Raw genomic sequence first — 17,162 nt, 5'->3', positions numbered from 1 at the left:
TATTTTTTTCAGTGTGCTTTGTTTTAATATCATCACCTCTTGAAAGAGCATAGAACTACACATTTCCGATTATTCCACATTTGGCCGCATCAGTTATACAGCAAGTAACTGCATGCTTCTCATGATCAGTAAACATCATTTGTATTGTATTTTCAGCTTATCCATTTGGCATGTAGCTAGTTGATTAGGCTTTTGGAAAGAGGTTGACATCGGCAAGTCCTCGTCCTGGTAAAGTTGTCAGTCGGACTACTGCCATCACCCCTATAGATGGCAAGCAAATATAACCATCTAGTTTATCACCTGACAGTTAGTTTGTTAACAAGCCATATTGACGTGATCTGTTATGAGCTAGCTCATTTGATGTGGCCCATCAATCAATGTGACTTGTCTGTCAGCAGAAATCGTGCTTAAACACTCTTAAAAACAATTTTGAAAAGGGGATAATTTTAGCTAACTTCACTAGGTAGGCCTATGTTGGTTGGAGGAAAAAGTACATTAGGTCTACTCACCACTGTTTATGCGAACTGAACAATATTTCTACTGGTAGCTTGCCAAGTAAACATTAACAGCTAATAGTACATCGGCAAATACGCCCTTCTGCTGCTTGACATGCAAGAGCCCACAAAGGATGGGAAATTAACCTAAACCACTCATGCTTGTCAGGTAAAGTTTATTTTATATTACTGAAATACAATTTCTGGTGACAAATCTTGAGGCTTCTGTATCTGAAATTACATGATTAGTTGATCATGAAAAGCATGAAGTCTCCTTGCCCCCCAGTAGGCAAATGAAACACCCTGCAACTTGTCTTTTCATTGATAACGACCTGTATCAAGGTGTTTTGGTACTTCCCTTATGCACTACACGTTTCCATGCGCAAACTATACCACAGGTCAATAGTTTATCCGGCCCTCTATCTAGCCACCATTCATAGTGACAGTAGGCTAACTAGTCTTATACCACACACAAAATCATTCGAAGCTGCACCAATGTTCAGTATAAGCACAGGCCAGGTGCATCATTTGAGCATGAAAGCACAGTGAAGACATGAGACAGGCAGTTTAGGGACGATACAATTATCTTACCTAGACTAGCCTACAACACCACAATGCAATCAATAATTACGTTGTTGTCAAGGGAGTACAGAATTATACTCTAGGCTGTAAACTGCAGTGACAATGTCATTTGAATAACGGCGCAAAAGCGTTGTGATTTTTGTATTTTATCCATTTGGATCAGTTGTGGGTCTACTCTACAGTTTTTATACAGTCTAGAAAGGTGCAGTAGCAGGCCAGTCTGGCTGTATTTTAAGTTCTGATACTGAGATGCGCTGTCTGTTGCAGATCATTCTTTTCCCAAGTCTAAATATAATAGCGTGCCACATACAGTGCACTCGGAAAGTATTCAGACCCCTTGACTTTTTACACATTTTGTTACGTTACAGCCTTATTCTGAAATGGATTCAATTGTTTGTTTTTTTTCTTCATCAATCTACACACAATACCCCATGACACAGCAAAAACAGGTTTTTGGAAATTTTTGCCAATGTATATAAAAAAAGATCACATTTTAAACAATATTCAGACCCTTTATTCAGTACTTTGTTGTAGCACATTTTGGCAGCAATTAGAGCATTGAGTCTTGTGTATGATGCTACAATTTTGGCACACCTGTATTTGGCGAGTTTCCCCCCATTCTTCTCTGCAGAGCCTCTCAAGCTCTGTCAGGTTGGATGGGGAGTGTCGCTGCACAGCTGTTTTCAGGTCTCCACAGAGAGGTTCGATTAGGTTCAAGTTTGGGCTTTGGCTGGGCCACTCGAGGACATTCAGCGACTTGTCCGAAGCCACTCCTGCGTTGTCTTGGCTGTGTCATTTTCCTGTTGGAAGGTGAACCTTCGCCCCAGTTTGAGGTCCTGAGCGCTCTGTAGCAGGTTTTCATCATAGAACTCTGTACTTTGCTTCGTTCATCTCTACCTTGATCCTGACTAGTCTCCCAGTCCCTGCCGCTGAAAAACATCACGCATGATGCTGCCGCCACCATGCTTCACCGTAGGGATGGTGCCCGGTTTCCTCCAGACGTGACGCTTGGCATTCAGTCCAAAGAGTTCAATATTGGTTTCATCAGACCAGAGAATCTTGTCTCTCGTGGTCTGAGAGTACTTTAGGTGCCTTTTGGCAAACTCCAAGCAGGCTGTTGTGCCTTTTACTGAGTGGCTTCTGTCTGGCCACTCTACCATAAAGGCCTTATTGGTGGAGTGCTGCAGATATGGTGGTCCTTCTAGAAGGTTCTCTCATCTCAGAGTGACCATCGGGTTCTTGGTCACCTCCCTGACCAAGGCCCTTCTCTCTCGACTTTCTCAGTTTGGCCGGGCGGTCAGCTCTAGGAAAAGTCTTGGTGGTTCCAAACTTCTTCCCTTTAAGAATGATGAAGGCCACTGTGTTCTTTTGGACCTTCAATTCTACAGAAACGTTATGGTTACCTTCCCAAGATCTGAGCGTCGAAGCAATCCTGTCTTGGAGCTCTATGGACAATTCCTTTGACCTCATGGCTTGGTTTTTGCTCTGACATACACTGTCAACTGTAGGACCTTATATAGACAGGTGTGTGCTTTTATAAATAATGTCCAATCATTTGAATTTAGCCCAGGTGGACTCCAATCAAGTTGTAGAAACATCTCAAGGATAATCAATGGAAACAGGATACACCTGAGCTCAATTTCGAGTCTCATAGCAAAGGGTCTGAATACTTATGAAAATAAGGTATTTCTGTTAATTTTTTATAATTTAGCAAACATTTCTAAACCTGTTTTTGCTTTGTCATTGTGGGTAGATTGATGGGGGAGGGGAAACTATTGTATCCATTTTATAATAAGGCTGTTGATGGGGTTCACCTTGGGGTCATGATAGGGGCTGCACCAAATGATTGCTGTATTATAATAATTGATTAGGCTTATGTTGTAATAATAGATTTATAGGGTCCTGGACTAGAGATTAGCAATATATATATATATGCATTATAGGGTTTATTGTTCCACAGTTCTTTTCTAGTCTCTGCTTCTTATAAGAAACGGTCTGAGAGATGTGAGTTATTGCAGTCAAAATAGGGTGTCTCTGAGAAAGCGCCTCAAGGCTAAAAGAGTTCCATAGACACAGAACCCCCTGCAGGGGAGTGAAAGAGATAAGAGACAAGTCAGACATACCACTATAAAGCAACTTGGGGAGTGGAAAATTACTTCTGAGCCCTTAGAAAACACTAGAACTATTGTTCTCTCGTGCAAGTTTGTAACTGTATATGCATAGGCTTGGTTTCATGATTAGAAGGTGTTGACGTAGGCAGTTACATCACTAGGGGTTGACTGCAAGCATATTAAAGCAACTTGGACCCTTTCCTATTTTGCAGAACTTATTCGGAAACATGCATGCTATGTTCCCGTTGTCAACTTCTGTCTGCAATTGCATTAATAAATGAATGATTGATTTACTTAAAGATAGTCTGATTGCTGATTTCACCAATAAGCAAATGATTGACAAGGAACCTATCCCAACACTGTAACAAAATGTGGATTAAGTCAAGGGGTCTGAATACTTTCCGAATGCACTGAATACTCCCAGCAGGCCCAGTTATTCAGGAAAGCTTAACATGCTCTGCCTCCTCTCCAATCCGAGCGGCTATTCCTCACGCACCTTGAACTTATCGCTTCAATGTATTCTAAATATTTGTGATTTAACTTGTAAAATGTTTTGCCTTTTACATGTGGCATAAACACAACCAGTCAATGTTTTCATCTGATTTAGGCTACTTCAAAAGCGGTCTGTGCACATGTTCATCCAAAATATAATTCCATTATCCAAACTGTGTAGGGGCCATTTGTTGAATGGAAAAATACATCTGTTACCAAACACCAAGATTGCCAAGCCTTTGATACTGGGTAGGCTTACAAGATGGGGAGGGATGTAGCCCTATTCTGTTTGTCGAGATTGACAGTAGTCTATTTGATTGTGGTGTTGAAAACACACCACGATGTAGAAGCGCCCGAAGTCTATGCTTTGCATATTGGTTGTGTAGTACATTGGCACAGAAACCTGTTGGTGGAAAATTAATAGTGTATATTTTACATCATTATAGGTATAGCATCAGTGTTGAACCTACCAAGCTGATCATTTTCTGCAGTTGACTCTATTTGTAGTCTGAAACATGCAGGGAAGAGTTGGCACATCTGTCGGTCAGTGAACCCCCCCCCAAGTGGATTTTAGCACAAAGTGACTAAGGCTTTTGAAGGATAAGCGTTAATCATGTTCATTTTTTGTACTTTGAGAACTATCCCTTCAAGGTACATCAAAATCATCAACACTTCAGTTTAGCTGGAGAGATGGGTTGGCTACATGGAAAAGTGATGGAAGACAGTGGAGGCCAGTACAGGAAGGAAGAGAAGAATGGACAAGATAAGCCACTATTCTATCTTGCCGTCTGTATTTAACAGAGAAATAGCAGCCGAAAAAGAGAGGATTGTGGTGTCAGATCATCGGTGAATCCCAAACCAGCCCCTCGACCTTACCAACTCACTCAGTGGGGCTTCCGTTGTCACGTGTTGCTGACTAGAGGTTGACTTCAAAAGTGGCTTTTGTATCAAATAAACCCATCAACTTTGGGACCAATGACTGTATACATTGAGTGTAAAAAATGTTAATGGTCCACCACCCAAAGGACATCCAGCCAACTAGACACAATTGTGGGAAGCATTGGAGTCAACATGGGCCAGCATCCCTGTGGAACGCTTTCGAACACCTTGTAGAGCCCCTGCCCCGACGAATTGAGGCTGTTCTGAGGGCAAAAGGGGATGCAACTCAATATAAGGAAGGTGTTCTTTATGTTTTGTGCACTCAGTGCATATGAATGGATAAAGCCATTGATCACGTGACACGATTCATTCCTATGTGAAGACTCAATAGTGCATTTGAAACCCAGGAAGTCGGTTAAGGTGGGAGATTTCCGTAGACAGGGAGAATCTCAATTCCATACTCCCCACCTCAAATAAAATATTTTTTAATTTGTCATGCTTCATAAACAACCGGTGTAGACTAACTGTGAATTGTTTACTTTCGGGCCATTCCCCACAATGTAGAGAAACATGGAAAAATAATAGAACACAAATAAATACACACTGAGTAACGATAACTTTGCTATGTGCAGGGGTACGAGGTAATTGAGGTAGATATGTACATAGGGGTAAAGTGACTAGGCAACAGTAAAAATCGTAAACAGTAGCAGCAGCGTATGTGATGAGTCTAAAGAGTTAGTGCAAAAGGGGTCAATACAGATAGTCCGGGTTGCTAATTGGTTAACTACACTGAACAAAAATATAAACGCAACATGTGAAGTGTTTGCCCCATGTGTCATGAGCTAAAATAAAATATCACAGAAATGTTGTATATGCACAAAGCTTATTTCTCATTTTGTGCACAAATTTGTTACATCCCTGTTAGTTAGCATTTCTCCTTTGCTGCGATAGTCCATTCACCTGACAGATGTGGCATATCAAGAAGCTGATTAAACAGCATGATCATTATACATTGTAATGTGCTGGGGACAATAAAAGTCCACTCTAAAATGTGCAGTTTTGTCACCCAACACAATGCCACAGGTATCGCAAGTTTTGAGGGAGCATGCAATTGACATGCTGACTGCAGGAATGTCCACCAGAGCTGTTGCCAGAGAATTGACTGTTCATTTCTTTGTCATAAGCCACCTCCGTCATTTTAGAGAATTTGGCAGTACGTCCCACCGGCCCCAGAACTGCAGACTACGTGTATGGCGTTGTGTGGGCCAGCAGTTTGCTGAGTGCCCCACGGTGACAGTGGGGTTATGGTATGGGCAGAGTAGGCTAAGGCCAACGAACACAATTGCATTTTATCAATGGCTATTTGAATGCACAGAGATACCGTGATGAGATCCTGAGGCCCGTTGTCATCCCATTCATCAACCACCATCACCTCATGTTTCATCATGATAATCCACAGCCTCATGTTGTAAGGATCTGCACACAATTCCTGGAAGCTGAAAATGTCCCAGTTCTTCCATGGCCTGCACTCACCAGATGTGTCACCTATTTAGCATGTTTGGGATGCTCTGGGTCGACGTGTATGACAGTTAGTTCCAGTTCTCGCCAATAACCAGCAACTTTGCACAGCCATTGAAGTGGACTGGGACAAAATTCCATAGGCCACAATTAACAGCCTGATCAACTCTATGCTAAGGAGATATGGCAAATGGTCGTCACGGACCGATTTTCTGAACCGTGCCCCAGCATATCTGTATTCCCAGTTGTGAAATCTATAAATTAGGACTTAATTTATTTCAATTGACTGACTTCCTTGTATGAACTGTAGCTCAGTAAAATCTTTGAAATTGTTGCACCAGCTCTGACGCTCGCCGGATGTGGCAGGGCTTGCAAACTATTATGGACTACAAAGGGAAACCCAGCCACGAGCTGCCCAGTGACATGAGCCTACCAGGCGAGCTAAATGCATGGAAGCATGCATGAGAGCAACAGCTGTTACGGAGGACTGTGTGATCACGCTCTCCGTAGCTGATTTGAGCAAGACCTTTTAAACAGGTCAACATTCACAAGACCGCCTGGCCAGACGGATTACCAGGACGTGTACTCCGAGAATACGTGATTCATCTGGAAAGTGTCTTCACAGACATTTTCAACCTTTACCTGACCGAGTCTGTAATACCTATATGTTTCAAGCAGACCACCATAGTCCCTGTGCCCAAGAAAGCGAAGGTAACCTGCCTAAATGACTACCGTCCCGTAGCACTCACGTCTGTAGCCATGAAGTGCTTTGAAAGGCTTGTCATGTCTCGCATCATCCCGGAAACCCTAGACCCACTCCAATTCGTATACCGCCCCAACGGATCCACAGATGATGCAATTGCACTCCACAACACCCTTTCCCACCTGGACAAAAGGAACACCTATGTGAGAATGCTGTTCATTGACTACGAGTCAGCGTTCGACACCATAGTGCCCTTAAAGCTCATCAATAAGCTAAGGACCCTGGGACTAAACACCTCTCACTGCAACTGGATCCTGGACTTCCTGACAGGCCTCCCCCATGTGGTCAGGGTAGATTAACAACACTTCCCCCACGCTGATCCTCAACACAGGGGGCCCCTCATGGGTGCGTGCTTAATCCGCCCTATACTCCCTGTTCACCCACGACTGCATGACCAAGTTTCCTGATGACACAACAGTGGTAGGCCTGATAACCGACAACGATGAGACAGCCTATAGGGAGGTCAGAGACCTGGCAGTGGGGTGCCAGGACAACGACCTCTCCCTCAATGTGAGCAAAACAAAGGAGCTGATCGTGGACTACAGGAAAAAGAGGGCAAACAGGCCCTCATTAACATTGATGGCACTGCAGTAGAGCAGTTTGAGAGCTTCAAGTTCCTTGGTGTCCACATCACCAACAAACTATCTTGGTCCAAACACACCAAGACAGTCGTGAAGAGGGCACAACACCTTTTCCCCCTCAGGAGACTGAAAATAATTGGCATGGGTCCCCAGATCCTAAAGGTTCTACAGCTGCACCATTGCGAGCATCCTGTCTGGTTGCATCACCGCCTGATATGGCAACTGCTTGGTATCTGACTGTAAGGCGCTACAGAGGGTGGTGTGTATGGCCCAGTACATCACTGGGGCCAAGCTTCCTGCCATCCAGGACCTCTATACGAGGCAGTGTCCAAGGAAGGCCCCAAAAAATTGTCAGACTAGTCATGGACTTCTCTCTCCTACCGCACGGAAAGCTGTACCAGAACACCAAGTCTAGGTCCAAGAGGCTCCTCAACAGCTTCTACCCCCAAGCCATAAGACTGCTGAACAATTAATCAAATGGCCACCCGGACTATTTACATTGACACCCCCCCTGCTTTGTTTTTACACTGCTGCTACTCGCTGTTCATTATCTATTCATAGTCATGCTACCCCTACCTACATGTACAAATTACCTTGACTAACCTGTACCCCTGCACATTGACTCGGTACCTGTACACCATGTATATAGCCTAGTTAGTTATTTAGTTTAAAAAATTTTTTTATGTTTTACTTTAGTTTATTTAGTAAATATTTTCTTAACTCTTTCTTGAACTGCATTGTTGGTTAACGGGTTGTAAGGGTGGGGCGCAATGTGCAACTGACGCGTTTTCCGTTTGCTCCCGCAGTGTTCTTAAAGTTTGAATTTTGCAGCAAAACCGTATTTATTTTCAAATATTAGTTTTGGTGATCCCTTTCTGTATTACCCAAGACTACTTTGCTTTCAAATGTAAGCATGTCGATGAAACATAAGGCCGAAAACCCGGCCTACAAGACCCATTTTTATCAGCGCCCCCTCTCCTGAGTCTGAGGACCCGGAGACTAGCACTTTACCTGGGGATGCGGCTTTGCCTGGTGGCGCTGAAATGAACATTTGAGGCCATCAGGCTACTACGCTCGGAGATAGTTGAAATGAAAACGGAGGTAGTTGCTACGATTGAGGCCAGAATACAAGAGGTTTCTAATACTTTAAAAGCAGATTTAACTATTCTATTCTATGAGACGGCGGCAGCTATCACATTACTCAAAACAACAGAGTTGCACACCATGCCGATTGCAGCACTGTAGACCTCCACTACCAGTGTCTCTGACCTGACTACCTGCCTGGAGGCTGATGTGAAACGCCTGACTGTGGATCTGAAAATGGTACAGGAGAACTGTGTGAGCTTAGGTTATTGCGGGGAGAAAATCCCTCTGAGACTGGTATCGGTCCCAGAGTATGCGGAAATACCTTGCGCCACGGATTTCGTCTCCGGGCTGCTGACGGATGTTCTCGCCATGGATGAGAAGCCCTTGATTGATCGTGCCCACCGGTGACTGCACCCAAAGCCCCGGGACTATGAGAGGCCCCGTGACATCATTCTTCGAGTGCGCTTTTAAATCTACTCCCTTTGTAGCTTCTGAGGTTATTCCTGATCCTAAGGGACAATAGGACATAGTAACAATTGATGATACAAGTTTAATTTCTACCTTTTTTTATTTGCTATACCCAATTTAGATTCCCATTCGTTGATGTTAGGGGGGATTTCAACTGTACAATATCCCTGGTTCTTGACAAGTCCTCACGAAGAACTACAGGCCCAACTAAATGTGCCCTACTTATTCAATATTTTCTGCAGAAATATGCTATGTGTGAGGCCTGGTGTTTCCTACAGACAGTATTCATTTTTTTCTCATGTTCATCAAACACTCCCGCATTGATTTACTTATTTTTGGACAAAAAACTTCTGCCTAACCTTCAGAGGTGTACTTATGAGAGTTTTGTTATTTTATTCTCAGATAAGGAGTTTATTCCTAGAAATTAATTCAACCCCAGGTATGACCTGCTCTTCAATATGGGAGTCCCTCAAAGCATACTTACATAGCCAAATCATTTGTTATACAGCCAACAAAAACAAAGCTCGCTCTCATTGGCTTCGAGACCTGAGCAAAGCCATAGCTACATTGGATGAGAAGTATGCTACAGATCCTTCCTCTGATCTATATAAAGAACGGCAGTTACTCAAATCTGAATTTGACGAGCTCTCTAACAGACAAGTTTAACAATTACTCTTACGAGCTCGATACAGTGTATGAGCAAGGCGACAAGGCCAGTAAACTCCTTGCACATCAGATCCGTAAATTTGAGGCTTCACGTTTAATCCCACAAACAAGGACCATGTCTGGTGCTACCACAGTTGTACATAGAGATCAATGACCAATTCAAACAATTTTACTCTGCGCAATACACCTCAAGACCCTTTTCTGATTTTGTTCTTCGATGGTCTGAATATGCCTTCAATTGATACAGACTCCCATGACGGTTTAGAAGAAGAATTTACACCTGAGGAGATTGCAATGAAAACTGGTAAATCACCGGGTCCGGGCGGTATTCCAAACTAATTTTACAGGACGTTTTCCTGTCTGTTTTGCCAATTCCTGTCTCAATTATTTGCAGAGTGCCTTAATACATCAAAGCTACTGCTTAGTCTTTATCAGGCTTCAATTTCATTACTATTAAAGAAAAACAGTTCAGTTACAGGAAAAGTTCCCCCAATCCCACTTGTTCCGCTATCTCCAGACTAGGAACATTGTTAGAACTAACACACCTGAATGTCCCAATAGCCCTGCGAGTACAGCTATAGAGAGCATCTTTGAGCAAAACAAACTTCAAGGGTGCAATTTCAGATGTGTATGAAATCATCAATGACTTACAGAACCCTTCTTTGTTGCCTTTAAAGACTCAATGTAATGGGTGCGTGCTGGTGGCAGGGAAGTTAGGTGCAGGAGAACGAACTTGGTATAAACTGAGTCTTTTAATAAGTGCTCACAAAACTCCGAAAACCAAAATATACAAATAATGAAAGTGGGTACAAAACCCGTTGCACACCAGAACATAACTTGCACATAACATACAATCACCGACAAGGACATGAGGGGAAACAGAGGGTTAAATACACAACATGTAATTGATGGGATTGGAACCAGGTGTGAAGGAAGACAAGACAAAACCAATGAAAAATGGATCAGCGATGGTTAGAAGGTCGGTGACGTCGACTGCCGAACACCGCCCGAACAAGGAGAGGGACCGACTTCGTGACACTCAATGGGAAAAGGATTTGGGGGAGGAACTTGGGGATGACACCTGGGAATCTGTGCTGCACAGGGTGCCTTCGTCCTCTTTTAGCACTAGACTCAGCCTCATTCAATTCAAGGTCGTTCACCGTATCCACTGGTCTGGGGCCAAACTCTGAAAAATATTATTTGATTTTTGATCCTACTAGGGTTTGAAGTAAAACGGAAACCAGCCACACTGGTTCATATGTTTTGTGGCTGTCATAAACTGTCTGGTTTCTGGGAATTCATATTTAAATGTTCATCATATATATATATGTGTGTGTGTGTGTGTGTGTAAATGGCACTATTTTAGATCCGTCTCCCCTTACAGACGTTTTTGGAGTACTGCACATAGGTACCCCCCAGTCAAGAATTCAGTCGGACACTGTTGCTTATACAACTGTTTTAGCTAGACGGCTAGTACTCCAGAACTGGAAGATGGTAACTCAGCAAAAAAAGAAACGTCCCTTTTTCAGGACCCTGTCTTTCAAAGATAATTCATAAAAAATCAAATAACTTCACAGATCTTCATTGCAAAGGGTTTAAACACTGTTTCCCATGCTTGTTCAATGAACCATAAACAATTAATGAACACGCACCTGTGGAACGGTCATTAAGACACTAACAGCTTACAGACGGTAGGCAATTAAGGTCACAGTTATGAAAACTTAGGACACTAAAGAGGCCTTTCTACGGACTCTGAAAAACACCAAAAGGAAGATGCCCAGAAAGGTCCCTGCTCATCTGCGCGAACGTGCCTTAGGCATGCTGCATAGAGGCATGAGGACTGCAGATGTGGCCATGGCAATGAATTGCTATGTCTGTACTGTGAGACGCCTAAGACAGCGCTACAGGGAGACAGGACGGACAGCTGATTGTCCTCGCAGTGGCAGACCATGTGTAACAACACCTGCACAGGATCGGTACATCCAAACATCACACCTGCGGGACAGGTACAGGATGGCAGCAACAACTGCCCGAGTTACACCAGGAACGCACAATCCCTCCATCAGTGCTCAGACTGTCCGCAATAGGCTGAGAGAGGCTGGACTGAGGGCTTGAAGGCATGTTGTAAGGCAGGTCCTCACCAGACATCACCGGCAACAAGGTTGCCTATGAGCACAAACCCACCGTCGCTGGACCAGACAGGACTGGCAAAAAGTGCTCTTCACTGACGAGTCGTGGTTTTGTCTCACCAGGGGTGCTGGACAGATTCGCGTTTATCGTCGATGGAATGAGTGTTACACCGAGGCCTGTACTCTGGAGCGGAATCGATTTGGAGGTGGAGGGTCCATCATGGTCTGGGGTCGGTGTGTCATAGCATCATCGGACTGAGCTTGTTGTCATTGCAGGCAATCTCAACGCTGTGTGTTACAGGTAAGACATCCTCCCTCATTGTGGTACCCTTCCTGCAGGTTCATCCTGACATGACCCTCCAGCATGACAATGCCACCAGCCATACTGCTCATTCTGTGCGTGATTTCCTGCAAGACAGGAATGTCAGTGTTCTGCCATGGCCAGCGAAAAGCCCGGATCTCAATCCCATTGAGCACGTCTGGGACCTGTTGGATTGGAGGGCGAGGGCTAGGGCCAATTCCCCCCGAGAAATGTCTGGGAACTTGCAGGTGCCTGGGTGGAATAGTGGGTTAACATCTCACAGCAATAACTGGCAAATCTGGTGCAGTCCGTGAGGAGGACTGCAGTATTTGTTGCAGCTGGTGGCCACACCAGATACTGACTTTTGATTTTTACCCCCCCCCCCCCACCCCTTTGTTCAGGGACACATAATTCCATTTCTGTTAGTCACATGTCTGTGGAACTTGTTCAGTTTATGTCTCAGTTGTTGAATCTTGTTATGTTCATACAAATATTTACACATGTTAAGCTTGCTGAAAATAAATGCAGTTGACAGTGAGAGGACGGTTTCTTTTTTTTGCTGAGTTTTGTTCCCCCATCTTATACATATTTGGTTGGAAATGTGTTGTGCTCTCTGAAAGAGAGAGAATCTTATTCAATACACGTGGGAGCTCCAAACTGTTTTATGATGCATGGCTCCATTCCGGTCTTACTTTGAACAGTCCACCCTCTGATGGCATTGTTACTAAAACAAGTCTGTATTTGACACCCTGTGGCTTACTGGTTGGAGGAGCATTTCTTTGTGGGTATTTTGGGAGGACATTGAGGTTGATAATGTGACTTGTGGATGCCTTATTCCTCTTGCCCTATCAGAGCCTAAAATGTGAGGTTATTTTGCCATGTTTTTTATTTTGTATTACACTTACATTGTAAAAAATGACTGTGTGAGTGGTTGCATTTCTCCTCCCCTATCCAGCGTCTAACTACAGATTGCCCTTTAACCTCTGCACCAGTCTGCCTAGTGTGTTTAATTTGTCTAAAGTACGCTATCTTACGGTATCGGTGCAGCTTTTCAAATGGTGCGGCCACATTTTTTCAGCCTCCTGAGGGGGAAGAGGCATTGTCGTGCCTTCTTCACAACTGTGTTGGTGTGTGGACCATGTTAATTCCTTAGTGATGTGGACGCCAAGGAATTTGAAGCGCTCAACCCGCTCCACTACAGCCCTGTCAATGTGGATGGGGGATTGCTCCGCCCTCCATTTCCTGTAGTCCATGATCAGCTCCTTTTGTCTTTATGACATTGAGGAAAATGTTCTTGTCCTGGCACCACACTGCTAGGTCACTGACCTCCTTCTTGTAGGCTTCTCATCATAGTTGGTGATCTGGCCTTCCACCGTCATGAGAAACAAGATTCTCTGGTCTGATGAAACCAAGATTTGAATGCCAAGTGTCATGTCTGGAGGAAACCTGGCACCATTCCTTCGGTGAAGCATGTTGGTGGCAGCATCATGTGTGGGGATGTTTTTCAGCGGTAGGGTCTGGGAGACTAGTCAGGATCGAGGGAAAGATGAACGGAGCAAAGTACAGAGTTCCTTGATGAAAACCTACTCCAGAGCGACCAGGACCTCAGACTGGGGCAAAGGTTCACCTTCCAACAGGACAACGACCCTAAACTCACAGCCAAGACAACACAGGAGTGGCTTTGGGACAAGTCTCTGAATGTCCTTGAGTGGCCCAGCCAAAGCCTGGGATTGAACCCGATCGAACATCTCTGGAGAGACCTGAAAATGGCTATGCAGTAACGCTCCCCATCCAACCTGACAGCTTGAGAGGATCTGCAGAGAAGAATGGAGGAACTCCCCAAATACAGGTGTGCCAAGCTTTTAGCGTCATACCCAAGAAGACTTGAGGCTGTAATTACTGCCAAAGGTGCTGAGTAAAGGGCCTGAGTACTTCTTTAAATAAGGTATCTGTTTTTTATTTTTAATATATTATCCCAAAATTTCTAAAAAGCTGTTTTTGCTTAGTCATTATGGGATATTGTGTGTAGATTGAGGTGTATTTCTTTTAATTTTGTATCATTTTAGAATAAGGCTGTAACAAAATGTGGAAAAAGTCAAGGGGTCTGAATACTTTCCGAAGACACTGGAGTGTTCCTCTTATCCAGGTGGGAGAGGGCAGTGTGGTGTGCAATAGAGAGACCATCATCTGTGGATCTGTTGGGGCGGTATGCTAATTGTAGTGGTTCTGGGATGGAGTTGATGTGAGTCATTACCAGCCTTTCAAAGCATTTCAGATGTGAGTGCTACATGGTGATAGTAATTTAGACCGATTACCTTGGCATTCTTGGGCACAGGGACAATGGTTGTCTGCTTGAAACATGTAGGTATTACAGACTGGGTAATGGAGAGTTTGAAAATGTCTGCGAAGACACTTTCCAACTGATCAGAGCAGTGTAGTCATGGTAATCCACCTGGTTCCGCGGCCTTGTGATAGTTGACCTTTTTTAAATGTCTTACTCACATCGACTAGATCACGAGATCTCCTAGATCACGAGATCACGTAGTCGTCCGGAACAGCTGGTTCTCTCATACATGGTTCAGTGTTGCTTGCCTCGACGCAAGCATTGAAGTCATTTAGCTCATCTGGCAGGTGTGTACCACTGGGCAGCTCGCTGCTGTGTTTCCCTTTCGTAATCCGTTATAGTTTGCTTGAATTGCCTCATCCGACGAGTGTCAGAGCTGGCCTCTGGCTGGGATGGACCTCTGGCTTTCTCATCCAATGGGTTTTAAGAAGGTGACGACGTGAGTAGTATGTATTGAGATTCCCCCATAACATGTACAGTTTGAGCTAGTCCAGGAAGTGTCGTTGCAGGCTAGCTCAGTGCCTCCCCCTCTCATTGAGTATGTCAAGTTGAAGGCCAACTGGGGTACTGCAGGCTACTGGCTACGACGTTAAAATCATCAGTTCAAGGACATACATCTGCTGTAGTAATTATTATTGGTAATAATAGGTACCATTATTGTCTTAAATTTGTATTTATTTTTTACACAAAGATTGCCATTTTCCCCTTCTCTATAATGGGGGATCCTGTTTTCTGCAAATAATGCCTGCAGTACTGCGATCAACCTTGAACTTTGTGGCTTCAATGAGAGAGGGCAGTCATTCTCCCCTGTTCGGGAGACACTGGTGACTTGAATGATGCGGTTCATGTTTGACATTTAAATAATAAAATGTGCATGAAATTCAGATATTTATTTTTTTGTAAAATGATAACAAAATTCAACCTAACAGTTAAACATTTCATTTGGGAGGTATTTCAAATGTTACATGTGTCAATTCTCAATCAGACACCAACAAATAAAGGTGGCTCATAATTAGGCATGCCTCAATTATGTTATGTAAAACTCACAAAATAAAGTGGTGCGTTATGGGATACCAGGTTTATATGCTCGGCTATGAAAAGCCAACAGACTTGTTCCTGAGGTGTTGACCTGTTGCGCCCTCTATAACCAGTGTGATTATTATTTGACCCTGCTGGTCATCTATGAACGTTTGAACATTTTGAAGAACTATCTGGCCTTAATGGCTAATGTACTCTTATCTCCACCCGGCCCAGTCAGAAGATGACTGGCCACCCCTCAGAGCCTGGTTCCTCTCTAAGTTTCTTCCTAGGTTCCTGCCTTTCTAGGGAGTTTTTTCTAGCTGCTGTGCTTCTGCATTGTTTGCTGTTTGGGGTTTTAGGCTGGGTTTCTGTATAAGCACTTTATAACATCTGATGATGTAAAAAGGGCTTTATAAATACATTTGATACCGCTTTGCTCTGAAGCTACAGCTGACTTCACCCACTTTGAGGCTAACACAGTGCCACCGACGTGGCCCGCTGCCAAGGACTGTGGGCTCTCCTTCTCCGTGGCCGACGTGAGTAAGACATTTAAGCTTGTTAACCCTCGCAGGGCTGCTGGGCAAGACGGCATCCCTTGCCGCGTCCTCAGAGCATGCGCAGACCAGCTGGCTGGAGTGTTAACAGACATATTCAATCTCTCCCTATCCCGGTCTGTTTTCCCCACATGCTTCAAGATGTCCACCATTGTTCCTGTACCCAAGAAAGCAAAGGTAACTGAACTAATTGACTATCGCCCCGGAGCACTCACTTCTGTCATCATGAAGTGCTTTGAGAGACTAGTCAAGGATCATATCACCTATGACCTACTTCAATTTTCTTACCGCCCCGATAGATCCACAGACGATGCCATCGCACTGCATACTGCCCTATCCCATCTGGACAAGCGGAATACCTATGTAAGAATGTTGTCTGTAGCTCAGCATTCAACACCATACTACCCTCTAAGCTCATCATTAAGCTCGAGGCCCTGGGTCTGAACCCCGCCTTGTGCAACTGGGTCCTGGACTTCCTGACGGGCCGCCCCCCAGGTGGTGAAGGTAGGAAACAACACCTCCACTTTGCTGATCCTCAACACTGGGGCCCCACAAGGATGCGTGCTCAGCCCCCTCTTGTACTCCCTGTTCACCTATGACTCCAACTCAATCATCAAGTTTGTAAATGACACAACAGTAATAGGCCTGATTACCAACAATGATGTGACAGCCTACAGGGAGGAGGTGAGACAGTATGGTGAAGAAGGCACCTAAAACCCTCACAAACCTTTACAGATGCACAATTGAAAACATCCTGTTGCACCGCCCGCAACCACAGGGTTCTCCAGAGGGTGGTGCGGTCTGTTCAACACGTCACCGGGGGCAAGCTACCTGCCCTCCAGGACAGCTACAGCACCCAATGTCACAGGAAGGTCAAAAATATCAAGGACTACAACCACCCGAGCCACTGCCTGTTCACCTCGTTATCATCCAGAAGGCGAGGTCAGTACAGGTGCATCAAAGCTGGGACCGAGAGACTGAAAAAACAGCTATCTCAAGGCCATCAGACTGTTAAATAGCCATCACTAGCACATTAGAGGCTGCTGCCCTATATACATAGACTTGAAATCAATGGCCAGTTAAATAATGGAACACTAGTCACTTTAATGTTTACATATTTTGCATTACTCATCTCATATGTATATACTGTATTCTATCCTATTCTACTGTATCT

The sequence above is a fragment of the Salmo salar genome, chromosome ssa19 (assembly GCF_905237065.1).
Source record: "Salmo salar chromosome ssa19, Ssal_v3.1, whole genome shotgun sequence".
Classification (NCBI taxonomy): Eukaryota; Metazoa; Chordata; class Actinopteri; order Salmoniformes; family Salmonidae; genus Salmo; species Salmo salar.
This window is presented reverse-complemented; position numbering follows the sequence as displayed.